The sequence below is a fragment of the Lissotriton helveticus genome, chromosome 9 (assembly GCF_964261635.1).
Source record: "Lissotriton helveticus chromosome 9, aLisHel1.1, whole genome shotgun sequence".
Classification (NCBI taxonomy): Eukaryota; Metazoa; Chordata; class Amphibia; order Caudata; family Salamandridae; genus Lissotriton; species Lissotriton helveticus.
Window position 1 is genome coordinate 490,937,730 of NC_136070.1, and position 27,078 is coordinate 490,964,807.

General features: G+C 47.3%; 1 protein-coding gene across 1 annotated transcript in view; it reads left to right on the plus strand.

The window, feature by feature from the left end:
* KCNH5 (potassium voltage-gated channel subfamily H member 5) overlaps positions 1–27,078 on the plus strand; it is an 875,857-nt gene that overhangs the window by 557,454 nt on the left and 291,325 nt on the right. The window lies entirely within an intron of this gene.

The window sequence follows — 27,078 nt, forward strand, 5'->3', positions numbered from 1 at the left end:
TATGTGGGAAAAGCAGGACATTCTATGGTCTCCTTGGCGGCATTGAAAGAGTCTTCGTAACAGAGGAAATCTCCAAGCAGATCCTCTTCTGCACGCCAAGGCTTGAAAAGTTGCAAAAGTGCTAAATAGAAAAACTCCTTTTTTTCAGGAGATTCGCCACTCAATTTTCGATGGTTTACCAAGTGGCATTTTCTTTGCTTGACCAGACATCCCTCACTTCCTATTACAGCATACACTCCTTTCTCAGTATCTTCTTTGATGTTCCTCTTGAATATGTAATTTTGAAGAACCTCATACAGACAAACATTGTCGAGGTGACTGCTTCTATTTGGATAATATGTATCCAACATGTTGGTCTTCAAAATGTCGGTACTGTTTGGCTCCTTTTCCGCCAAATACTCAATTTCCCGCACAGGTTTCAGAACTCGATTACGCGTTGCAGCAAGACCAAGACTCGCCCAAATGATACTCCTGGACTTGGCATAGAGACTTGCTGAAGACAACCGGTCAGAGCATTCGTAAGCTCCAATTTCTCGATGCGACAACATCTTCAGACTGAAACTGTACAACTTCTTGCTGAGGCTCTTTTCATGGGAAATGTCCTCCCACATATCCTTCAATTCTGTCTTCTCTTTTTTGGTGATGTAAGACGTCACATACCGAGCCACAGCCATACAGTTATCAGCCACAAACTTTATATCCATGTTAGCATTCCACATGGACAAAATCACCGGGTTGTAGTCGTTGATGTACTTGGACTCTTCGTTCCTCTTCAAATTGTATGTGTTTTTAGGTGATTTCTTCATGACATTATGTCGCAGCGAAGACATCAAACTGTTTACTCTTCCTTTAGAAATCACCGGTCGTGGAAAGCCGAAACGACATTTGGTGTAGAACTTGTCCTTGTTTCGGAATTTACGACGGCAGTACTTTCCACATCGATGGCTTTGGAAACGCAGAACTTTTTCTCTTAGGCTTTTCTTCTCCTTTGCGTTTGGAACAGCACACGTAGAATACTGTTGGATGAAACTCATCACTGAGTCTTCTGGATCCGTTCCAAATTTAGGTGCATCCTTGATCCACAGCAACATATGTATATGAGGAGCACCTCTTGCTTGGTACTCCTTTCTCCAGAAGAAATCCAACACCTCTCCAAGAGGTGGATTCTTCTTATTCATGATGAAAGACATCATAGCTTCAAATCTATGATTGAAGTACCTACATACATTGACTGGATCCAAAGAGCACAGTTCTCCGGGTGTCTTGAATTCGATGTTATCTACGTTAGCATTTGCCTCTCGTAGAAATTCAAGTAAGTCTTCCCAGCCATACTCGGCACAGCTCAGAGTGAGGAACCATGTGGGAGTACCTAAGTTCCTCAGCATACATTTTAAATCACGCTGACGACGGTACCAGTACTCATTAGTACCACGCTGACACGCCATGAGATTAATCAGGTGAGAATCCAAAATACTGTCTTGGACATTGACTTTATCCATAAAGTCACTTGCCGAGATGTTTTGCATGTGTATACCACTTTTCAAGATGTGGTTCACTGCATATGACAGTCCAGACAGATCGCTTTCAAACAGGAGATGAAACAAATAAGGAATGCATTGTCGAAACCTAGCATCTCCTGCATACAATCGCAAAGTCCGGTATTCAGAAGCAGGAATTTGATGAGGTCGCTCATCATATCTTCCTCCCTGACCTGTTGGAAAAAGCTGTGGGAAACACCGAGCTTCCAAACTTTCCTCCCAAATACTAATGGGACTCCCTTTGGCTTGTTTCATTTGAAACAACTCAATAGCATTCCCCATGACTTCCTTGGAATGCAAAGGATGAACACTATAATGTTCATATATTTCTTCACTAGTAGAGGGTTCTACTTTCTCAATTTGACCAGCACACAAATCGCTATCCTCTTCCTCACTTACTTCCTCTTCTGCAACATATACATTCTTATAGTATTTATTATTTTTTTTCAAATACAATGTTGCCTTTTTAACTTCCCTAACATCTACTAAATCTTGCCATATTTTCTTATTCTTTGTCGGAACCCCATTAACTAAGATAACCAGAGGTTCCTCTTCCACTTTTTCTACTCCAATTGTGTTAATGTTTTTCTTCAAATCTAGAGGCAAATAAACAACTCTTCCCTTTAATCCTCTCTGTAAATCTGATGGAGGCAATTTCCCTGTCTTTGGCTCCATTCTTACAATAGCCTGAAAGGGATGGATACTTTGAATCAAAATAGATTCATAAGTATTTAAATCCTTCAATTCAGAAGGAATCTCAACCAATTCCAGATTATTATGAACTGCTCTAGCAGGCATCTGGTTTTGATTTAATTTGCAACAACAATAAGTACACACACGTTGATCCAATCCCAAATCAAAACAATTTTCTACCATCAAGTATGTTGCGAAATCTTTCCATTCACTATTATTTTCCCTTTCACTTTTTGCATATAAATCCACTACCTTAGTCTGATTCTTATAATAAGTGCGTCGACAACACACACAAGTGAAATTTGGCCTCTCACTTGATTTGACCTGAAATGTGACAATTTCCCTCTGGAAATTATCTGTACTGGAAACCTGTACACTATCTTCCACATTACCCGCTTCTTCTTGGTCAATTTCAACATTCTCCTCTTTACTTCCAAAGTAACAAAACTCAATTTCTTCACATATATTCTTCACATCTATTTCAGAACCATGCAAAAGAGCAGCACATAATTGTTTAAGCATAATTGCTGGACTCTTAGCATAATACAACATTCTAACTAATTTCCTCACTTTATTATGATGCACTGCTAGCATCCTGAAATGATGAAAAACACTCTGGCATACTCTCCTGGAAAGACAAGCCAGTGAATGACCATGCAAACCTGTCACTTCTCTCACTCTGCAAGGATCTAATTCTTGCAACAACCTTATTTTCTGCTTCAAACTTTTCTTATTAAATGACCGTACAAAATCACAAAGCAAATTGATGGAATCCTGTCGCACACTACAAATACTACTACACTTCCAGGTGTACACAGGACCCTTAGCACGTCTTCCTAAAACCTCATTACCTAACACCTCTTCTGTCTCTGTTGTCACAAGTTTTTCTTTTTCAACTGGACAACCATCTTTCACTTCATAAGCACGACCACTGGTGTCAACTGCATGCACCAAATCATTATCCTGGAAATAACTCTCCTCATTAAAAAATGCCTCACAGCTTGAACTATGCATCCATTCTCCAGAAAAAACTTCACAAAAATTACTACGATTAACTATTCTCTTCCATCTACTATTTCTTTTGAAATCATAAATTGCCTTGTTTAGCTTCCTAATTCTATTGATTATCAAAATAAATAACTTACGTTTAATTTCAAATGCCTGATCAATAACTTTCTCAACTTTTTTTTTTCTCTTATAAAAAACAACTTTCTGTTGACCTTTCTTAATATTTTTTAACAAATTGCCAATAATCCTGTTGCGGAACATTCGTTTACGAATGTCCCTAAACTGTTGTTTCCTTCTACTATCATGCACAGAGTTATCTCTTGCTCTAGCAGTAACATTTTTGATTGGCCTTTCCTTTCCATTTGAATTGCTTCTCTTTTTATGGACTGAAACATTTTCTGTAGTAATATTTTTTTTACTACACATATTTCTTATGAATGTTTTTGTACTCTTACCCGGTGCTTTCTTCGTGACTTGACAAATCTTTTTGTTAGAGGACTGCTGCTTCTTTTGATTCACCTGCTGTCTTTGACGTTTTTCAGCCTTTCTCTCTCTTTCTTTCGTTGGCATGGTGAAATGTTGAAATGATCTGCAGTTGAATCTGTGGTAAAATATATAAAAAAATGTTATTAACCACTATTACCAAACAGTAAATCAATAACAGTGATCAAAAACTTAACACACTACTTGACATTTTAAATAGAAGATTTTTTAGTCCTTGGCAAATTTACAATATAGAAATAGCAGAAAAGAAATGGAATTTATATTCATGTTACCTGTGCTATTTTATATGTGAATCTGATCTAATTTTATGAGCATATTTTAATATTTTATTGAAGACACTACACATAACCTGTTTTTGAAGGTGTCTTTATTTTTAAATTAAACGGTTTACACTTTTACTTTTTATTTATTATAAATTTTAAAAATAAATGTTTATAGTTCCATAGGCTCAAGCAGGTCATTTTCCCACCCTATGTCATATAATTCGGACAAATCTGCATCCTCATCACGCTCTTCTTCATCCTCAGGATTTAAATCATCCAAGGGATCAACATCCACTGATGTTTCAATTACAAGTTCAATGATGAGGTCAAAATCAACTGATTGCAGATTGTCGCTCATGTTGATGTTGTCTTTATCTTTAAAGAAAGATAACAACAATGAGATGTTGCAGAGTAAGAGACAAATCTCAGAGATTATAATAGTAAAATTGTTTAACAAGAGTAACATTTTGCAGCTATTATTTAGCCATGTCCAGCGATGCTGAGCAGGTGAAGCCTATGTCTAATTTTTCAGTGAACAGGACTCATCTCTTCTTAACCTTGGATAAGCCTCACCAACTCTGTGTCCCCTGCACATACTTAAATGTAAAGGGGCAGATTTATGTTAAATGGCACATCCCCAGGCATGCACCAGTTAACGTGCACCGCTGCTCTGCCACCCATGGTGTGCCGTATTTACAATCAGATAGGAGAAAGCTGCGTCAAAACGCTGCGCCTGCTTTAAGCAGGCATAGGTCTTGACGCAACATTGTGGAGATGGGGCACCCCTGAGCCTTGCTTGAGCTGCATCGCACTTGCGATACAACTCCAGCAATGCGCCACCTTTACAACACAGATACGTCACGCATCTGTGCCATTTTTGCCCCATGCTGCCCCGCATTGTAAATGCAGCACACCATGGGTGGCGGAACAGCGGCGCAGGATGACTAGCACATCCCTGGTGATGCGCCAGTCATCATAAATCTATCCCTAAGCTTCTTATCTTGTTACAGATGAACCATCAAACTATTTTGCATTTCCTAAATAGCGAATTTTAAGGAATAAATAGCAATTCTTTACCATTCCTAATTTGCAATGAGCAAATTCCTAATTGCAAGTTACCCATTCATTTCCATGGGCTAGGAGGCTCATAGGAATGAAGGTGCAATTTGCGATTAGCAATTAGCTCATCGCAAATTAGGAATTTTTTCAAGGGTGCAGGGGTATCTCAAGAACACCCTGCTGCACCCCTGAAAAAGAAATTTGGGGGCATATGGCGCACATACATGCCCTAAGGACATGTATTGGCGTCATATGGCACCTTTTGTTTTTTTGGAAAAAAATGCTTTTTGAAAAGAATTCGCAAATTACCACAAACTAGAAGTTGGTGGTAGTTTCCAAATCCTTAAAGTCATTTTTTACATATTTTTTGTTTGATACATTGCATTTAAGGAATCGCAAAATTTGCAAATCCTTCAGTGCAATCGCAAAATAAGGAATAGCAAATTTTGAATTAAGGACATTTTAAGTCATTTCCACATGTGCAGTGTTTTCAAATTATGATTTGAAAATCGTTTTTGGGGAAAAGGAATGGTTTGCAAATTTATGACAAGGACATAATGGTGTATGCTTCTCTATAAGGCATTTCACTGTCTCTGATGTCATTTTTCCCATATTACATTATAAGACCTTTCCCCATGGAGCACATTCCTTGTAAATATGCTCCCACCTGTGCATGGTGAATTTAGATTTTGACTGTTTGAGTCACATAGCCATGTTAAAAGTGACCCCAAAAAATTGCAAACGCTTTAAAAAAACACATTCATGTGTCTTAAGGACATTTTAAGTCATTCCCGCGGACCGGAGCGCTGCCCAGAGCGCGCTTACAGATATATATCTTTTTTTAAACGTTAATTTCTCAAAATCCACTGGAGCACATATATTGAGACCTACAAAAGGCACATCGGGCTACCAGTCCCTACAATTTTGCCAAGTTTCATGCAAATCCATTCAGCCGTTCGGGCTAAAAGTGAGGCCAACCGCCCTATGGAAAACTCAATGTTAAAAACACGTTTTGGGACCCCCCTTTTTTCTCGGCCCCCCCTTGACGAACCCCCCCCAAATTTCCAGGGGCTGCTCAGAAACAAAATGTTCCATTTTCCAGAAAGTTTTAGCCAATTCCGTCCACAAACGCCAAAGTTATTAGACATAGAATTTTCAAAAATCCCATAGAGAAAAAATCCTAACTATATATACCTACTGGCGACCGCCAGTATTTCGGAAGGATTGTGTTGGATATTTTATTGCGCTTGCCAGATGCGCAATACGGATGGCCTCGCAGCGAAAAGAGACACGGAATAAACACTGGCGAACTGCTGCTTGCAGCACCGTTTTGGACTGAGGTATCAGTAATTCCGTCGTCCGCCAGGAACAACAGGACGTCATGTATGGACTGAGGTATTTTACCTCGAGGGGGCGCGCAGTCTCGCATTTGACTGCCCCCATGCATGAAACTTGCCTGAAGGGACTGGCTGCTGCGATTATGGGGATTTTAGGGAGGTTCCCACCTTTCCTTACATCTAGGACCAACCCGACTCACCTGTAGCTGGCATCAACCTCCAGTTTTCCCACTCCCCCATGCTACCAGCTCTGCAGCGCCGGGACAGTGCCTGCTGGGAAATGGAGTTCACGGGACAGAATGTGGACTCATATGGTATGACGACTTCATTAGGGGGAGGGGACGTAGTTACCAGCGAGTATTTCACGCAGGGTGAGCGCAATTGGGTTGAGATCTTCACAGCTCCGGGCACCGAGGAAGGCGAGTGTGCCGAAATGCATCTGCCGCAGCTGGGTTGTTTGGAATAAAAGGTTGCCTGAACTTAGAAACCCTGGGCCTCTGTTCTTTTTTCGGAAGGATTGTGTTGGATATTTTATTGCGCTTGCCAGATGCGCAATACGGATGGCCTCGCAGCGAAAAGAGACACGGAATAAACACTGGCGAACTGCTGCTTGCAGCACCGTTTTGGACTGAGGTATCAGTAATTCCGTCGTCCGCCAGGAACAACAGGACGTCATGTATGGACTGAGGTATTTTACCTCGAGGGGGCGCGCAGTCTCGCATTTGACTGCCCCCATGCATGAAACTTGCCTGAAGGGACTGGCTGCTGCGATTATGGGGATTTTAGGGAGGTTCCCACCTTTCCTTACATCTAGGACCAACCCGACTCACCTGTAGCTGGCATCAACCTCCAGTTTTCCCACTCCCCCATGCTACCAGCTCTGCAGCGCCGGGACAGTGCCTGCTGGGAAATGGAGTTCACGGGACAGAATGTGGACTCATATGGTATGACGACTTCATTAGGGGGAGGGGACGTAGTTACCAGCGAGTATTTCACGCAGGGTGAGCGCAATTGGGTTGAGATCTTCACAGCTCCGGGCACCGAGGAAGGCGAGTGTGCCGAAATGCATCTGCCGCAGCTGGGTTGTTTGGAATAAAAGGTTGCCTGAACTTAGAAACCCTGGGCCTCTGTTCTTTTTTCGGAAGGATTGTGTTGGATATTTTATTGCGCTTGCCAGATGCGCAATACGGATGGCCTCGCAGCGAAAAGAGACACGGAATAAACACTGGCGAACTGCTGCTTGCAGCACCGTTTTGGACTGAGGTATCAGTAATTCCGTCGTCCGCCAGGAACAACAGGACGTCATGTATGGACTGAGGTATTTTACCTCGAGGGGGCGCGCAGTCTCGCATTTGACTGCCCCCATGCATGAAACTTGCCTGAAGGGACTGGCTGCTGCGATTATGGGGATTTTAGGGAGGTTCCCACCTTTCCTTACATCTAGGACCAACCCGACTCACCTGTAGCTGGCATCAACCTCCAGTTTTCCCACTCCCCCATGCTACCAGCTCTGCAGCGCCGGGACAGTGCCTGCTGGGAAATGGAGTTCACGGGACAGAATGTGGACTCATATGGTATGACGACTTCATTAGGGGGAGGGGACGTAGTTACCAGCGAGTATTTCACGCAGGGTGAGCGCAATTGGGTTGAGATCTTCACAGCTCCGGGCACCGAGGAAGGCGAGTGTGCCGAAATGCATCTGCCGCAGCTGGGTTGTTTGGAATAAAAGGTTGCCTGAACTTAGAAACCCTGGGCCTCTGTTCTTTTTTCGGAAGGATTGTGTTGGATATATATATATGTGTGACCTTTTCAATGCTGTGGCAATTTGTTTTCAATATATATATATATATATATATATATACTTGAAGATGAAGGATCACAAGAAAACAACAGCCAGCCAGGGCAAAAATCTGAATCCGATGGACTGAACATTACTGACAATACAACCTGATTACTGCATATCTCAAGAACTCTCAGGACTGCATTGATTCCACATTCCAAATAAAATCTTCACTCATGATGCTTTTTGAAAATTCAGCTGTGTCATCTGTGCGACCACTGTGCTTACCATCTTGAAACTACCTGAGGAAGGCGGTAGCTGAAACGTTGTAGTGGAAATATATTTTTGTTCTTTGGTGAATCTATCTGTTTGAGTCACTTCTTTCTTTGATATATATATATATATATATATATATATATATATATATATATATATATATATATATATATATATATATATATATATATATATATATATATATATATATATATATACACAAACCTCCAGCGAAGGAAGAGGCCACCCGGGGTCCCAGGAGAAAGCCTTTAATTGGAAAGTGGAATAAGCATAATGCATTTCGACATCGCTGTCTTCCTCAGATGCAACCACCACACTGAAGCAGCCACACGCCTCCGCTTTAAATAAGTCTGCAGTCCTCCAATAATTGAAAGATCACGCCTCCCCTAACATATGAAAGTTCACCTGCTGCAGATCGGTAGATCCTACAGCTCCCAGAATGCAATATCCCTGGGTAGATGGTACGAGGGAGAGTTTGATGCACTTATGTCCATGTGGTCATAATGTGCTGCAGAACAGGGTGCGCTGACTCCAGTGCCAATAATTTCCTCAGCCCTCCTCGAGTCCCCGCCGACGTTCTAACCTCACTGGCATAGTTCAGCTGGGTCGTGGGCTGAATTCAATGAGACAAGCCTCCTCGTGAAATCACGAGCTGCCAGCTGGCAGCGTCCCTTGCTTGAACAGTAGACAGAGAGGTGGGCTGGAGCAGTCCGATACCTCGGAAGAAAAACCAACTGCTTGCGCAGACACCAGCTCCATATATATATATATATATATATATATTTTCAGCAAATTGCGCAAGCGCTTTGGCAAGGGCTCACCACACACTTCATACCATCCGGTTATTTGAGTGGCTCCCAAAGCGAAGATTGTGGATTCCCTTTTGTTTTGGAAGACTGTCCGACGCGTTTCGGGGCCAAAACCCGCCCCTTCTTCATGGACTTACAGAAGGAAAACACCAAACTCGGCTCACACTTTCCAAGCTCTTTATTGCTTGAGAAGGGTGTCGTCCGCCCTGAGTGGGTGGAGTCACGATGCCGGGGCTTCTGGTCTTGGCAGTCCTGTGAGTCGAGTAGTTCATCAACCCTTAAGTAGGGTGGCTTTTCCCTGTATTGTATTGTCATTTAATAACCTTCAGTTTCAGGCAAGGATGAATCTTCAACCAACGCTGTCTTTTAACATTGAAGTCTGCGCTGTCAGACGATTGCGATACCAATCGCCTCAGGCTGCTACTGCATGGATACTTGTTCCGCGTTGTCAGCGGAGCTCCTTGCCACGACCAGGCGGGCCGTTGATAATGGTTTTTCAGCAAATTGCGCAAGCGCTTTGGCAAGGGCTCACCACACACTTCATACCATCCGGTTATTTGAGTGGCTCCCAAAGCGAAGATTGTGGATTCCCTTTTGTTTTGGAAGACTGTCCGACGCGTTTCGGGGCCAAAACCCGCCCCTTCTTCATGGACTTACAGAAGGAAAACACCAAACTCGGCTCACACTTTCCAAGCTCTTTATTGCTTGAAATGGGCGTTGTCCGCCATGAGTGGGTGGAGTCACGATGCCGGGGCTTCTGGTCTTGGCAGTCCTGTGAGTCGAGTAGTTCATCAACCCTTAAGTAGGGTGGCTTTTCCCTGTATTGTATTGTCATTTAATAACCTTCAGTTTCAGGCAAGGATGAATCTTCAACCAACGCTGTCTTTTAACATTGAAGTCTGCGCTGTCAGACGATTGCGATACCAATCGCCTCAGGCTGCTACTGCATGGATACTTGTTCCGCGTTGTCAGCGGAGCTCCTTGCCACGACCAGGCGGGCCGTTGATAATGTTTTTTCAGAAAATTGCGCAAGCGCTTTGGCAAGGGCTCACCACACACTTCATACCATCCGGTTATTTGAGTGGCTCCCAAAGCGAAGATTGTGGATTCCCTTTTGTTTTGGAAGACTGTCCGACGCGTTTCGGGGCCAAAACCCGCCCCTTCTTCATGGACTTACAGAAGGAAAACACCAAACTCGGCTCACACTTTCCAAGCTCTTTATTGCTTGAGAAGGGCGTCGTCCGCCCTGAGTGGGTGGAGTCACGATGCCGGGGCTTCTGGTCTTGGCAGTCCTGTGAGTCGAGTAGTTCATCAACCCTTAAGTAGGGTGGCTTTTACCTGTATTGTATTGTCATTTAATAACCTTCAGTTTCAGGCAAGGATGAATCTTCAACCAACGCTGTCTTTTAACATTGAAGTCTGCGCTGTCAGACGATTGCGATACCAATCGCCTCAGGCTGCTACTGCATGGATACTTGTTCCGCGTTGTCAGCGGAGCTCCTTGCCACGACCAGGCGGGCCGTTGATAATGTTTTTTCAGCAAATTGCGCAAGCGCTTTGGCAAGGGCTCACCACACACTTCATACCATCCGGTTATTTGAGTGGCTCCCAAAGCGAAGATTGTGGATTCCCTTTTGTTTTGGAAGACTGTCCGACGCGTTTCGGGGCCAAAACCCGCCCCTTCTTCATGGACTTACAGAAGGAAAACACCAAACTCGGCTCACACTTTCCAAGCTCTTTATTGCTTGAGAAGGGCGTCGTCCGCCCTGAGTGGGAGGAGTCACGATGCCGGGGCTTCTGGTCTTGGCAGTCCTGTGAGTCGAGTAGTTCATCAACCCTTAAGTAGGGTGGCTTTTCCCTGTATTGTATTGTCATTTATTAACCTTCAGTTTCAGGCAAGGATGAATCTTCAACCAACGCTGTCCTTTATTATTGAAGTCTGCGCTGTCAGATGATTGCGATACCAATCGCCTCAGGCTGCTACTGCATGGATACTTGTTCCGCGTTGTCAGCGGAGCTCCTTGCCATGACCAGGCGGGCCGTTGATAATGTTTTTTCAGCAAATTGCGCAAGCGCTTTGGCAAGGGCTCACCACACACTTCATACCATCCGGTTATTTGAGTGGCTCCCAAAGCGAAGATTGTGGATTCCCTTTTGTTTTGGAAGACTGTCCGACGCGTTTCGGGGCCAAAACCCGCCCCTTCTTCATGGACTTACAGAAGGAAAACACCAAACTCGGCTCACACTTTCCAAGCTCTTTATTGCTTGAGAAGGGCGTCGTCCGCCCTGAGTGGGTGGAGTCACGATGCCGGGGCTTCTGGTCTTGGCAGTCCTGTGAGTCGAGTAGTTCATCAACCCTTAAGTAGGGTGGCTTTTCCCTGTATTGTATTGTCATTTATTAACCTTCAGTTTCAGGCAAGGATGAATCTTCAACCAACGCTGTCCTTTATTATTGAAGTCTGCGCTGTCAGATGATTGCGATACCAATCGCCTCAGGCTGCTACTGCATGGATACTTGTTCCGCGTTGTCAGCGGAGCTCCTTGCCACGACCAGGCGGGCCGTTGATAATGTTTTTTCAGCAAATTGCACAAGCGCTTTGGCAAGGGCTCACCACACACTTGATACCATCCGGTTATTTGAGTGGCTCCCAAAGCGAAGATTGTGGATTCCCTTTTGTTTTGGAAGACTGTCCGACGCGTTTCGGGGCCAAAACCCGCCCCTTCTTCATGGACTTACAGAAGGAAAACACCAAACTCGGCTCACACTTTCCAAGCTCTTTATTGCTTGAGAAGGGCGTCGTCCGCCCTGAGTGGGTGGAGTCACGATGCCGGGGCTTCTGGTCTTGGCAGTCCTGTGAGTCGAGTAGTTCATCAACCCTTAAGTAGGGTGGCTTTTCCCTGTATTGTATTGTCATTTAATAACCTTCAGTTTCAGGCAAGGATGAATCTTCAACCAACGCTGTCTTTTAACATTGAAGTCTGCGCTGTCAGACGATTGCGATACCAATCGCCTCAGGCTGCTACTGCATGGATACTTGTTCCGCGTTGTCAGCGGAGCTCCTTGCCACGACCAGGCGGGCCGTTGATAATGTTTTTTCAGCAAATTGCGCAAGCGCTTTGGCAAGGGCTCACCACACACTTCATACCATCCGGTTATTTGAGTGGCTCCCAAAGCAAAGATTGTGGATTCCCTTTTGTCTTGGAAGACTGTCCGACGCGTTTCGGGGCCAAAACCCGCCCCTTCTTCATGGACTTACAGAAGGAAAACACCAAACTCGGCTCACATTTTCCAAGCTCTTTATTGCTTGAGAAGGGCGTCGTCCGCCCTGAGTGGGTGGAGTCACGATGCCGGGGCTTCTGGTCTTGGCAGTCCTGTGAGTCGAGTACTTTTTCAACCCTTAAGTAGGGTGGCTTTTCCCTGTATTGTATTGTCATTTAATAACCTTCAGTTTCAGGCAAGGATGAATCTTCAACCAACGCTGTCTTTTAACATTGAAGTCTGCGCTGTCAGACGATTGCGATACCAATCGCCTCAGGCTGCTACTGCATGGATGCTTGTTCCGCGTTGTCAGCGGAGCTCCTTGCCACGACCAGGCGGGCCGTTGATAATGTTTTTTCAGCAAATTGCGCAAGCGCTTTGGCAAGGGCTCACCACACACTTCATAACATCCGGTTATTTGAGTGGCTCCCAAAGCGAAGATTGTGGATTCCCTTTTGTTTTGGAAGACTGTCCGACGCGTTTCGGGGCCAAAACCCGCCCCTTCTTCATGGACTTACAGAAGGAAAACACCAAACTCGGCTCACACTTTCCAAGCTCTTTATTGCTTGAGAAGGGCGTCGTCCGCCCTGAGTGGGTGGAGTCACGATGCCGGGGCTTCTGGTCTTGGCAGTCCTGTGAGTCGAGTAGTTCATCAACCCTTCGCTTTGGGAGCCACTCAAATAACCGGATGGTATGAAGTGTGTGGTGAGCCCTTGCCAAAGCGCTTGCGCAATTTGCTGAAAAAACATTATCAACGGCCCGCCTGGTCATGGCAAGGAGCTCCGCTGACAACGCGGAACAAGTATCCATGCAGTAGCAGCCTGAGGCGATTGGTATCGCAATCGTCTGACAGCGCAGACTTCAATGTTAAAAGACAGCGTTGGTTGAAGATTCATCCTTGCCTGAAACTGAAGGTTATTAAATGACAATACAATACAGGGAAAAGCCACCCTACTTAAGGGTTGATGAACTACTCGACTCACAGGACTGCCAAGACCAGAAGCCCCGGCATCGTGACTCCACCCACTCAGGGCGGACGACGCCCTTCTCAAGCAATAAAGAGCTTGGAAAGTGTGAGCCGAGTTTGGTGTTTTCCTTCTGTAAGTCCATGAAGAAGGGGCGGGTTTTGGCCCCGAAACGTGTCGGACAGTCTTCCAAAACAAAAGGGAATCCACAATCTTCGCTTTGGGAGCCACTCAAATAACCGGATGGTATGAAGTGTGTGGTGAGCCCTTGCCAAAGCGCTTGCGCAATTTGCTGAAAAAACATTATCAACGGCCCGCCTGGTCGTGGCAAGGAGCTCCGCTGACAACCCGGAACAAGTATCCATGCAGTAGCAGCCTGAGGCGATTGGTATCGCAATCGTCTGACAGCGCAGACTTCAATGTTAAAAGGCAGCGTTGGTTGAAGATTCATCCTTGCCTGAAACTGAAGGTTAATAAATGACAATACAATACAGGGAAAAGCCACCCTACTTAAGGGTTGATGAACTACTCGACTCACAGGACTGCCAAGACCAGAAGCCCCGGCATCGTGACTCCACCCACTCAGGGCGGACGACGCCCTTCTCAAGCAATAAAGAGCTTGGAAAGTGTGAGCCGAGTTTGGTGTTTTCCTTCTGTAAGTCCATGAAGAAGGGGCGGGTTTTGGCCCCGAAACGCGTCGGACAGTCTTCCAAAACAAAAGGGAATCCACAATCTTCGCTTTGGGAGCCACTCAAATAACCGGATGGTATGAAGTGTGTGGTGAGCCCTTGCCAAAGCGCTTGCGCAATTTGCTGAAAAAACATTATCAACGGCCCGCCTGGTCGTGGCAAGGAGCTCCGCTGACAACGCGGAACAAGTATCCATGCAGTAGCAGCCTGAGGCGATTGGTATCGCAATCGTCTGACAGCGCAGACTTCAATGTTAAAAGACAGCGTTGGTTGAAGATTCATCCTTGCCTGAAACTGAAGGTTATTAAATGACAATACAATACAGGGAAAAGCCACCCTACTTAAGGGTTGATGAACTACTCGACTCACAGGACTGCCAAGACCAGAAGCCCCGGCATCGTGACTCCACCCACTCAGGGCGGACGACGCCCTTCTCAAGCAATAAAGAGCTTGGAAAGTGTGAGCCGAGTTTGGTGTTTTCCTTCTGTAAGTCCATGAAGAAGGGGCGGGTTTTGGCCCCGAAACGCGTCGGACAGTCTTCCAAAACAAAAGGGAATCCACAAGCTTCGCTTTGGGAGCCACTCAAATAACCGGATGGTATGAAGTGTGTGGTGAGCCCTTGCCAAAGCGCTTGCGCAATTTGCTGAAAAAACATTATCAACGGCCCGCCTGGTCGTGGCAAGGAGCTCCGCTGACAACGCGGAACAAGTATCCATGCAGTAGCAGCCTGAGGCGATTGGTATCGCAATCGTCTGACAGCGCAGACTTCAATGTTAAAAGACAGCGTTGGTTGAAGATTCATCCTTGCCTGAAACTGAAGGTTACTAAATGACAATACAATACAGGGAAAAGCCACCCTACTTAAGGGTTGATGAACTACTCGACTCACAGGACTGCCAAGACCAGAAGCCCCGGCATCGTGACTCCACCCACTCGGGGCGGACGACGCCCTTCTCAAGCAATAAAGAGCTTGGAAAGTGTGAGCCGAGTTTGGTGTTTTCCTTCTGTAAGTCCATGAAGAAGGGGCGGGTTTTGGCCCCGAAACGCGTCGGACAGTCTTCCAAAACAAAAGGCAATCCACAATCTTCGCTTTGGGAGCCACTCAAATAACCGGATGGTATGAAGTGTGTGGTGAGCCCTTGCCAAAGCGCTTGCGCAATTTGCTGAAAAAACATTATCAACGGCCCGCCTGGTCGTTTCAAGGAGCTCCGCTGACAACGCGGAACAAGTATCCATGCAGTAGCAGCCTGAGGCGATTGGTATCGCAATCGTCTGACAGCGCAGACTTCAATGTTAAAAGACAGCGTTGGTTGAAGATTCATCCTTGCCTGAAACTGAAGGTTATTAAATGACAATACAATACAGGGAAAAGCCACCCTACTTAAGGGTTGATGAACTACTCGACTCACAGGACTGCCAAGACCAGAAGCCCCGGCATCGTGACTCCACCCACTCAGGGCGGACGACGCCCTTCTCAAGCAATAAAGAGCTTGGAAAGTGTGAGCCGAGTTTGGTGTTTTCCTTCTGTAAGTCCATGAAGAAGGGGCGGGTTTTGGCCCCGAAACGCGTCGGACAGTCTTCCAAAACAAAAGGGAATCCACAATCTTCGCTTTGGGAGCCACTCAAATAACCGGATGGTATGAAGTGTGTGGTGAGCCCTTGCCAAAGCGCTTGCACAATTTGCTGAAAAAACATTATCAACGGCCCGCCTGGTCGTGGCAAGGAGCTCCGCTGACAACGCGGAACAAGTATCCATGCAGTAGCAGCCTGAGGCGATTGGTATCGCAATCGTCTGACAGCGCAGACTTCAATGTTAAAAGACAGCGTTGGTTGAAGATTCATCCTTGCCTGAAACTGAAGGTTATTAAATGACAATACAATACAGGGAAAAGCCACCCTACTTAAGGGTTGATGAACTACTCGACTCACAGGACTGCCAAGACCAGAAGCCCCGGCATCGTGACTCCACCCACTCAGGGCGGACGACGCCCTTCTCAAGCAATAAAGAGCTTGGAAAGTGTGAGCCGAGTTTGGTGTTTTCCTTCTGTAAGTCCATGAAGAAGGGGCGGGTTTTGGCCCGAAACGCGTCGGACAGTCTTCCAAAACAAAAGGGAATCCACAATCTTCGCTTTGGGAGCCACTCAAATAACCGGATGGTATGAAGTGTGTGGTGAGCCCTTGCCAAAGCGCTTGCGCAATTTGCTGAAAAAACATTATCAACGGCCCGCCTGGTCGTGGCAAGGAGCTCCGCTGACAACGCGGAACAAGTATCCATGCAGTAGCAGCCTGAGGCGATTGGTATCGCAATCGTCTGACAGCGCAGACTTCAATGTTAAAAGACAGCGTTGGTTGAAGATTCATCCTTGCCTGCAACTGAAGGTTATTAAATGACAATACAATACAGGGAAAAGCCACCCTACTTAAGGGTTGATGAACTACTCGACTCACAGGACTGCCAAGACCAGAAGCCCCGGCATCGTGACTCCACCCACTCAGGGCGGACGACGCCCTTCTCAAGCAATAAAGAGCTTGGAAAGTGTGAGCCGAGTTTGGTGTTTTCCTTCTGTAAGTCCATGAAGAAGGGGCGGGTTTTGGCCCCGAAACGCGTCGGACAGTCTTCCAAAACAAAAGGGAATCCACAATCTTCGCTTTGGGAGCCACTCAAATAACCGGATGGTATGAAGTGTGTGGTGAGCCCTTGCCAAAGCGCTTGCGCAATTTGCTGAAAAAACATTATCAACGGCCCACCTGGTCGTGGCAAGGAGCTCCGCTGACAACGTGGAACAAGTATCCATGCAGTAGCAGCCTGAGGCGATTGGTATCGCAATCGTCTGACAGCGCAGACTTCAATGTTAAAAGACAGCGTTGGTTGAAGATTCATCCTTGCCTGAAACTGAAGGTTATTAAATGACAATACAATACAGGGAAAAGCCACCCTACTTAAGGGTTGATGAACTACTCGACTCACAGGACTGCCAAGACCAGAAGCCCCGGCATCGTGACTCCACCCACTCAGGGCTGACGACGCCCTTCTCAAGCAATAAAGAGCTTGGAAAGTGTGAGCCGAGTTTGGTGTTTTCCTTCTGTAAGTCCATGAAGAAGGGGCGGGTTTTGGCCCCGAAACGCGTCGGACAGTCTTCCAAAACAAAAGGGAATCCACAATCTTCGCTTTGGGAGCCACTCAAATAACAGGATGGTATGAAGTGTGTGGTGAGCCCTTGCCAAAGCGCTTGCGCAATTTGCTGAAAAAACATTATCAACGGCCCGCCTGGTCGTGGCAAGGAGCTCCGCTGACAACGCGGAACAAGTATCCATGCAGTAGCAGCCTGAGGCGATTGGTATCGCAATCGTCTGACAGCGCAGACTTCAATGTTAAAAGACAGCGTTGGTTGAAGATTCATCCTTGCCTGCAACTGAAGGTTATTAAATGACAATACAATACAGGGAAAAGCCACCCTACTTAAGGGTTGATGAACTACTCGACTCACAGGACTGCCAAGACCAGAAGCCCCGGCATCGTGACTCCACCCACTCAGGGCGGACGACGCCCTTCTCAAGCAATAAAGAGCTTGGAAAGTGTGAGCCGAGTTTGGTGTTTTCCTTCTGTAAGTCCATGAAGAAGGGGCGGGTTTTGGCCCCGAAACGCGTCGGACAGTCTTCCAAAACAAAAGGGAATCCACAATCTTCGCTTTGGGAGCCACTCAAATAACCGGATGGTATGAAGTGTGTGGTGAGCCCTTGCCAAAGCGCTTGCGCAATTTGCTGAAAAAACATTATCAACGGCCCACCTGGTCGTGGCAAGGAGCTCCGCTGACAACGTGGAACAAGTATCCATGCAGTAGCAGCCTGAGGCGATTGGTATCGCAATCGTCTGACAGCGCAGACTTCAATGTTAAAAGACAGCGTTGGTTGAAGATTCATCCTTGCCTGAAACTGAAGGTTATTAAATGACAATACAATACAGGGAAAAGCCACCCTACTTAAGGGTTGATGAACTACTCGACTCACAGGACTGCCAAGACCAGAAGCCCCGGCATCGTGACTCCACCCACTCAGGGCTGACGACGCCCTTCTCAAGCAATAAAGAGCTTGGAAAGTGTGAGCCGAGTTTGGTGTTTTCCTTCTGTAAGTCCATGAAGAAGGGGCGGGTTTTGACCCCGAAACGCGTCGGACAGTTTTCCAAAACAAAAGGGAATCCACAATCTTCGCTTTGGGAGCCACTCAAATAACCGGATGGTATGAAGTGTGTGGTGAGCCCTTGCTAAAGCGCTTGCGCAATTTGCTGAAAAAACATTATCAGCGGCCTGCCTGGTCGTGGCAAGGAGCTCCGCTGACAACGCGGAACAAGTATCCATGCAGTAGCAGCCTGAGGCGATTGGTATCGCAATCGTCTGACAGCGCAGACTTCAATGTTAAAAGACAGCGTTGGTTGAAGATTCATCCTTGCCTGAAACTGAAGGTTATTAAATGACAATACAATACAGGGAAAAGCCACCCTACTTAAGGGTTGATGAACTACTCGACTCACAGGACTGCCAAGACCAGAAGCCCCGGCATCGTGACTCCACCCACTCAGGGCGGACGACGCCCTTCTCAAGCAATAAAGAGCTTGGAAAGTGTGAGCCGAGTTTGGTGTTTTCCTTCTGTAAGTCCATGAAGAAGGGGCGGGTTTTGGCCCCGAAACGCGTCGGACAGTCTTCCAAAACAAAAGGGAATCCACAATCTTCGCTTTGGGAGCCACTCAAATAACCGGATGGTATGAAGTGTGTGGTGAGCCCTTGCCAAAGCGCTTGCGCAATTTGCTGAAAAAACATTATCAACGGCCCGCCTGGTCGTGGCAAGGAGCTCCGCTGACAACGCGGAACAAGTATCCATGCAGTAGCAGCCTGAGGCGATTGGTATCGCAATCGTCTGACAGCGCAGACTTCAATGTTAAAAGACAGCGTTGGTTGAAGATTCATCCTTGCCTGCAACTGAAGGTTATTAAATGACAATACAATACAGGGAAAAGCCACCCTACTTAAGGGTTGATGAACTACTCGACTCACAGGACTGCCAAGACCAGAAGCCCCGGCATCGTGACTCCACCCACTCAGGGCGGACGACGCCCTTCTCAAGCAATAAAGAGCTTGGAAAGTGTGAGCCGAGTTTGGTGTTTTCCTTCTGTAAGTCCATGAAGAAGGGGCGGGTTTTGGCCCCGAAACGCGTCGGACAGTCTTCCAAAACAAAAGGGAATCCACAATCTTCGCTTTGGGAGCCACTCAAATAACCGGATGGTATGAAGTGTGTGGTGAGCCCTTGCCAAAGCGCTTGCGCAATTTGCTGAAAAAACATTATCAACGGCCCACCTGGTCGTGGCAAGGAGCTCCGCTGACAACGTGGAACAAGTATCCATGCAGTAGCAGCCTGAGGCGATTGGTATCGCAATCGTCTGACAGCGCAGACTTCAATGTTAAAAGACAGCGTTGGTTGAAGATTCATCCTTGCCTGAAACTGAAGGTTATTAAATGACAATACAATACAGGGAAAAGCCACCCTACTTAAGGGTTGATGAACTACTCGACTCACAGGACTGCCAAGACCAGAAGCCCCGGCATCGTGACTCCACCCACTCAGGGCTGACGACGCCCTTCTCAAGCAATAAAGAGCTTGGAAAGTGTGAGCCGAGTTTGGTGTTTTCCTTCTGTAAGTCCATGAAGAAGGGGCGGGTTTTGACCCCGAAACGCGTCGGACAGTTTTCCAAAACAAAAGGGAATCCACAATCTTCGCTTTGGGAGCCACTCAAATAACCGGATGGTATGAAGTGTGTGGTGAGCCCTTGCTAAAGCGCTTGCGCAATTTGCTGAAAAAACATTATCAGCGGCCTGCCTGGTCGTGGCAAGGAGCTCCGCTGACAACGCGGAACAAGTATCCATGCAGTAGCAGCCTGAGGCGATTGGTATCGCAATCGTCTGACAGCGCAGACTTCAATGTTAAAAGACAGCGTTGGTTGAAGATTCATCCTTGCCTGAAACTGAAGGTTATTAAATGACAATACAATACAGGGAAAAGCCACCCTACTTAAGGGTTGATGAACTACTCGACTCACAGGACTGCCAAGACCAGAAGCCCCGGCATCGTGACTCCACCCACTCAGGGCGGACGACGCCCTTCTCAAGCAATAAAGAGCTTGGAAAGTGTGAGCCGAGTTTGGTGTTTTCCTTCTGTAAGTCCATGAAGAAGGGGCGGGTTTTGGCCCCGAAACGCGTCGGACAGTCTTCCAAAACAAAAGGGAATCCACAATCTTCGCTTTGGGAGCCACTCAAATAACCGGATGGTATGAAGTGTGTGGTGAGCCCTTGCCAAAGCGCTTGCGCAATTTGCTGAAAAAACATTATCAACGGCCCGCCTGGTCGTGGCAAGGAGCTCCGCTGACAACGCGGAACAAGTATCCATGCAGTAGCAGCCTGAGGCGATTGGTATCGCAATCGTCTGACAGCGCAGACTTCAATGTTAAAAGACAGCGTTGGTTGAAGATTCATCCTTGCCTGAAACTGAAGGTTATTAAATGACAATACAATACAGGGAAAAGCCACCCTACTTAAGGGTTGATGAACTACTCGACTCACAGGACTGCCAAGACCAGAAGCCCCGGCATCGTGACTCCACCCACTCAGGGCGGACGACGCCCTTCTCAAGCAATAAAGAGCTTGGAAAGTGTGAGCCGAGTTTGGTGTTTTCCTTCTGTAAGTCCATGAAGAAGGGGCGGGTTTTGGCCCGAAACGTGTCGGACAGTCTTCCAAAACAAAAGGGAATCCACAATCTTCGCTTTGGGAGCCACTCAAATAACCGGATGGTATGAAGTGTGTGGTGAGCCCTTGCCAAAGCGCTTGCGCAATTTGCTGAAAAAACATTATCAACGGCCCGCCTGGTCGTGGCAAGGAGCTCCGCTGACAACGCGGAACAAGTATCCATGCAGTAGCAGCCTGAGGCGATTGGTATCGCAATCGTCTGACAGCGCAGACTTCAATGTTAAAAGACAGCGTTGGTTGAAGATTCATCCTTGCCTGAAACTGAAGGTTATTAAATGACAATACAATACAGGGAAAAGCCACCCTACTTAAGGGTTGATGAACTACTCGACTCACAGGACTGCGAAGACCAGAAGCCCCGGCATCGTGACTCCACCCACTCAGGGCGGACGGCGCCCTTCTCAAGCAATAAAGAGCTTGGAAAGTGTGAGCCGAGTTTGGTGTTTTCCTTCTGTAAGTCCATGAAGAAGGGGCGGGTTTTGGCCCCGAAACGCGTCGGACAGTCTTCCAAAACAAAAGGGAATCCACAATCTTCGCTTTGGGAGCCACTCAAATAACCGGATGGTATGAAGTGTGTGGTGAGCCCTTGCCAAAGCGCTTGCGCAATTTGCTGAAAAAACATTATCAACGGCCCGCCTGGTCGTGGCAAGGAGCTCCGCTGACAATGCGGAACAAGTATCCATGCAGTAACAGCCTGAGGCGATTGGTATCGCAATCGTCTGACAGCGCAGACTTCAATGTTAAAAGACAGCGTTGGTTGAAGATTCATCCTTGCCTGAAACTGAAGGTTATTAAATGACAATACAATACAGGGAAAAGCCACCCTACTTAAGGGTTGATGAACTACTCGACTCACAGGACTGCCAAGACCAGAAGCCCCGGCATCGTGACTCCACCCACTCAGGGCGGACGACGCCCTTCTCAAGCAATAAAGAGCTTGGAAAGTGTGAGCCGAGTTTGGTGTTTTCCTTCTGTAAGTCCATGTAGAAGGGGCGGGTTTTGGCCCGAAACGCGTCGGACAGTCTTCCAAAACAAAAGGGAATCCACAATCTTCGCTTTGGGAGCCACTCAAATAACCGGATGGTATGAAGTGTGTGGTGAGCCCTTGCCAAAGCGCTTGCGCAATTTGCTGAAAAAACATTATCAACGGCCCGCCTGGTCGTGGCAAGGAGCTCCGCTGACAACGCGGAACAAGTATCCATGCAGTAGCAGCCTGAGGCGATTGGTATCGCAATCGTCTGACAGCGCAGACTTCAATGTTAAAAGACAGCGTTGGTTGAAGATTCATCCTTGCCTGAAACTGAAGGTTATTAAATGACAATACAATACAGGGAAAAGCCACCCTACTTAAGGGTTGATGAACTACTCGACTCACAGGACTGCCAAGACCAGAAGCCCCGGCATCGTGACTCCACCCACTCAGGGCGGACGGCGCCCTTCTCAAGCAATAAAGAGCTTGGAAAGTGTGAGCCGAGTTTGGTGTTTTCCTTCTGTAAGTCCATGAAGAAGGGGCGGGTTTTGGCCCCGAAACGCGTCGGACAGTCTTCCAAAACAAAAGGGAATCCACAATCTTCGCTTTGGGAGCCACTCAAATAACCGGATGGTATGAAGTGTGTGGTGAGCCCTTGCCAAAGCGCTTGCGCAATTTGCTGAAAAAACATTATCAACGGCCCGCCTGGTCGTGGCAAGGAGCTCCGCTGACAACGCGGAACAAGTATCCATGCAGTAGCAGCCTGAGGCGATTGGTATCGCAATCGTCTGACAGCGCAGACTTCAATGTTAAAAGACAGCGTTGGTTGAAGATTCATCCTTGCCTGAAACTGAAGGTTATTAAATGACAATACAATACAGGGAAAAGCCACCCTACTTAAGGGTTGATGAACTACTCGACTCACAGGACTGCCAAGACCAGAAGCCCCGGCATCGTGACTCCACCCACTCAGGGCGGACGACGCCCTTCTCAAGCAATAAAGAGCTTGGAAAGTGTGAGCCGAGTTTGGTGTTTTCCTTCTGTAAGTCCATGAAGAAGGGGCGGGTTTTGGCCCCAAAACGCGTCGGACAGTCTTTCCAAAAAAAAGGGAATCCACAATCTTCGCTTTGGGAGCCACTCAAATAACCGGATGGTATGAAGTGTGTGGTGAGCCCTTGCCAAAGCGCTTGCGCAATTTGCTGAAAAAACATTATCAACGGCCCGCCTGGTCGTTTCAAGGAGCTCCGCTGACAACGCGGAACAAGTATCCATGCAGTAGCAGCCTGAGGCGATTGGTATCGCAATCGTCTGACAGCACAGACTTCAATGTTAAAAGACAGCGTTGGTTGAAGATTCATCCTTGCCTGAAACTGAAGGTTATTAAATGACAATACAATACAGGGAAAAGCCACCCTACTTAAGGGTTGATGAACTACTCGACTCACAGGACTGCCAAGACCAGAAGCCCCGGCATCGTGACTCCACCCACTCAGGGCAGACGACGCCCTTCTCAAGCAATAAAGAGCTTGGAAAGTGTGAGCCGAGTTTGGTGTTTTCCTTCTGTAAGTCCATGAAGAAGGGGCGGGTTTTGGCCCCGAAACGCGTCGGACAGTCTTCCAAAACAAAAGGGAATCCACAATCTTCGCTTTGGGAGCCACTCAAATAACAGGATGGTATGAAGTGTGTGGTGAGCCCTTGCCAAAGCGCTTGCGCAATTTGCTGAAAAAACATTATCAACGGCCCGCCTGGTCGTGGCAAGGAGCTCCGCTGACAACGCGGAACAAGTATCCATGCAGTAGCAGCCTGAGGCGATTGGTATCGCAATCGTCTGACAGCGCAGACTTCAATGTTAAAAGACAGCGTTGGTTGAAGATTCATCCTTGCCTGCAACTGAAGGTTATTAAATGACAATACAATACAGGGAAAAGCCACCCTACTTAAGGGTTGATGAACTACTCGACTCACAGGACTGCCAAGACCAGAAGCCCCGGCATCGTGACTCCACCCACTCAGGGCGGACGACGCCCTTCTCAAGCAATAAAGAGCTTGGAAAGTGTGAGCCGAGTTTGGTGTTTTCCTTCTGTAAGTCCATGAAGAAGGGGCGGGTTTTGGCCCCGAAACGCGTCGGACAGTCTTCCAAAACAAAAGGGAATCCACAATCTTCGCTTTGGGAGCCACTCAAATAACCGGATGGTATGAAGTGTGTGGTGAGCCCTTGCCAAAGCGCTTGCGCAATTTGCTGAAAAAACATTATCAACGGCCCACCTGGTCGTGGCAAGGAGCTCCGCTGACAACGTGGAACAAGTATCCATGCAGTAGCAGCCTGAGGCGATTGGTATCGCAATCGTCTGACAGCGCAGACTTCAATGTTAAAAGACAGCGTTGGTTGAAGATTCATCCTTGCCTGAAACTGAAGGTTATTAAATGACAATACAATACAGGGAAAAGCCACCCTACTTAAGGGTTGATGAACTACTCGACTCACAGGACTGCCAAGACCAGAAGCCCCGGCATCGTGACTCCACCCACTCAGGGCTGACGACGCCCTTCTCAAGCAATAAAGAGCTTGGAAAGTGTGAGCCGAGTTTGGTGTTTTCCTTCTGTAAGTCCATGAAGAAGGGGCGGGTTTTGACCCCGAAACGCGTCGGACAGTTTTCCAAAACAAAAGGGAATCCACAATCTTCGCTTTGGGAGCCACTCAAATAACCGGATGGTATGAAGTGTGTGGTGAGCCCTTGCTAAAGCGCTTGCGCAATTTGCTGAAAAAACATTATCAGCGGCCTGCCTGGTCGTGGCAAGGAGCTCCGCTGACAACGCGGAACAAGTATCCATGCAGTAGCAGCCTGAGGCGATTGGTATCGCAATCGTCTGACAGCGCAGACTTCAATGTTAAAAGACAGCGTTGGTTGAAGATTCATCCTTGCCTGAAACTGAAGGTTATTAAATGACAATACAATACAGGGAAAAGCCACCCTACTTAAGGGTTGATGAACTACTCGACTCACAGGACTGCCAAGACCAGAAGCCCGGCATCGTGACTCCACCCACTCAGGGCGGACAACGCCCTTCTCAAGCAATAAAGAGCTTGGAAAGTGTGAGCCGAGTTTGGTGTTTTCCTTCTGTAAGTCCATGAAGAAGGGGCGGGTTTTGGCCCCGAAACGCGTCGGACAGTCTTCCAAAACAAAAGGGAATCCACAATCTTCGCTTTGGGAGCCACTCAAATAACCGGATGGTATGAAGTGTGTGGTGAGCCCTTGCCAAAGCGCTTGCGCAATTTGCTGAAAAAACATTATCAACGGCCCGCCTGGTCGTGGCAAGGAGCTCCGCTGACAACGCGGAACAAGTATCCATGCAGTAGCAGCCTGAGGCGATTGGTATCGCAATCGTCTGACAGCGCAGACTTCAATGTTAAAAGACAGCGTTGGTTGAAGATTCATCCTTGCCTGAAACTGAAGGTTATTAAATGACAATACAATACAGGGAAAAGCCACCCTACTTAAGGGTTGATGAACTTCTCGACTCACAGGACTGCCAAGACCAGAAGCCCCGGCATCGTGACTCCACCCACTCAGGGCGGACGACGCCCTTCTCAAGCAATAAAGAGCTTGGAAAGTGTGAGCCGAGTTTGGTGTTTTCCTTCTGTAAGTCCATGAAGAAGGGGCGGGTTTTGGCCCGAAACGCGTCGGACAGTCTTCCAAAACAAAAGGGAATCCACAATCTTCGCTTTGGGAGCCACTCAAATAACCGGATGGTATGAAGTGTGTGGTGAGCCCTTGCCAAAGCGCTTGCGCAATTTGCTGAAAAAACATTATCAACGGCCCGCCTGGTCGTGGCAAGGAGCTCCGCTGACAACGCGGAACAAGTATCCATGCAGTAGCAGCCTGAGGCGATTGGTATCGCAATCGTCTGACAGCGCAGACTTCAATGTTAAAAGACAGCGTTGGTTGAAGATTCATCCTTGCCTGAAACTGAAGGTTATTAAATGACAATACAATACAGGGAAAAGCCACCCTACTTAAGGGTTGATGAACTACTCGACTCACAGGACTGCGAAGACCAGAAGCCCCGGCATCGTGACTCCACCCACTCAGGGCGGACGGCGCCCTTCTCAAGCAATAAAGAGCTTGGAAAGTGTGAGCCGAGTTTGGTGTTTTCCTTCTGTAAGTCCATGAAGAAGGGGCGGGTTTTGGCCCCGAAACGCGTCGGACAGTCTTCCAAAACAAAAGGGAATCCACAATCTTCGCTTTGGGAGCCACTCAAATAACCGGATGGTATGAAGTGTGTGGTGAGCCCTTGCCAAAGCGCTTGCGCAATTTGCTGAAAAAACATTATCAACGGCCCGCCTGGTCGTGGCAAGGAGCTCCGCTGACAACGCGGAACAAGTATCCATGCAGTAGCAGCCTGAGGCGATTGGTATCGCAATCGTCTGACAGCGCAGACTTCAATGTTAAAAGACAGCGTTGGTTGAAGATTCATCCTTGCCTGAAACTGAAGGTTATTAAATGACAATACAATACAGGGAAAAGCCACCCTACTTAAGGGTTGATGAACTACTCGACTCACAGGACTGCCAAGACCAGAAGCCCCGGCATCGTGACTCCACCCACTCAGGGCGGACGACGCCCTTCTCAAGCAATAAAGAGCTTGGAAAGTGTGAGCCGAGTTTGGTGTTTTCCTTCTGTAAGTCCATGTAGAAGGGGCGGGTTTTGGCCCGAAACGCGTCGGACAGTCTTCCAAAACAAAAGGGAATCCACAATCTTCGCTTTGGGAGCCACTCAAATAACCGGATGGTATGAAGTGTGTGGTGAGCCCTTGCCAAAGCGCTTGCGCAATTTGCTGAAAAAACATTATCAACGGCCCGCCTGGTCGTGGCAAGGAGCTCCGCTGACAACGCGGAACAAGTATCCATGCAGTAGCAGCCTGAGGCGATTGGTATCGCAATCGTCTGACAGCGCAGACTTCAATGTTAAAAGACAGCGTTGGTTGAAGATTCATCCTTGCCTGAAACTGAAGGTTATTAAATGACAATACAATACAGGGAAAAGCCACCCTACTTAAGGGTTGATGAACTACTCGACTCACAGGACTGCCAAGACCAGAAGCCCCGGCATCGTGA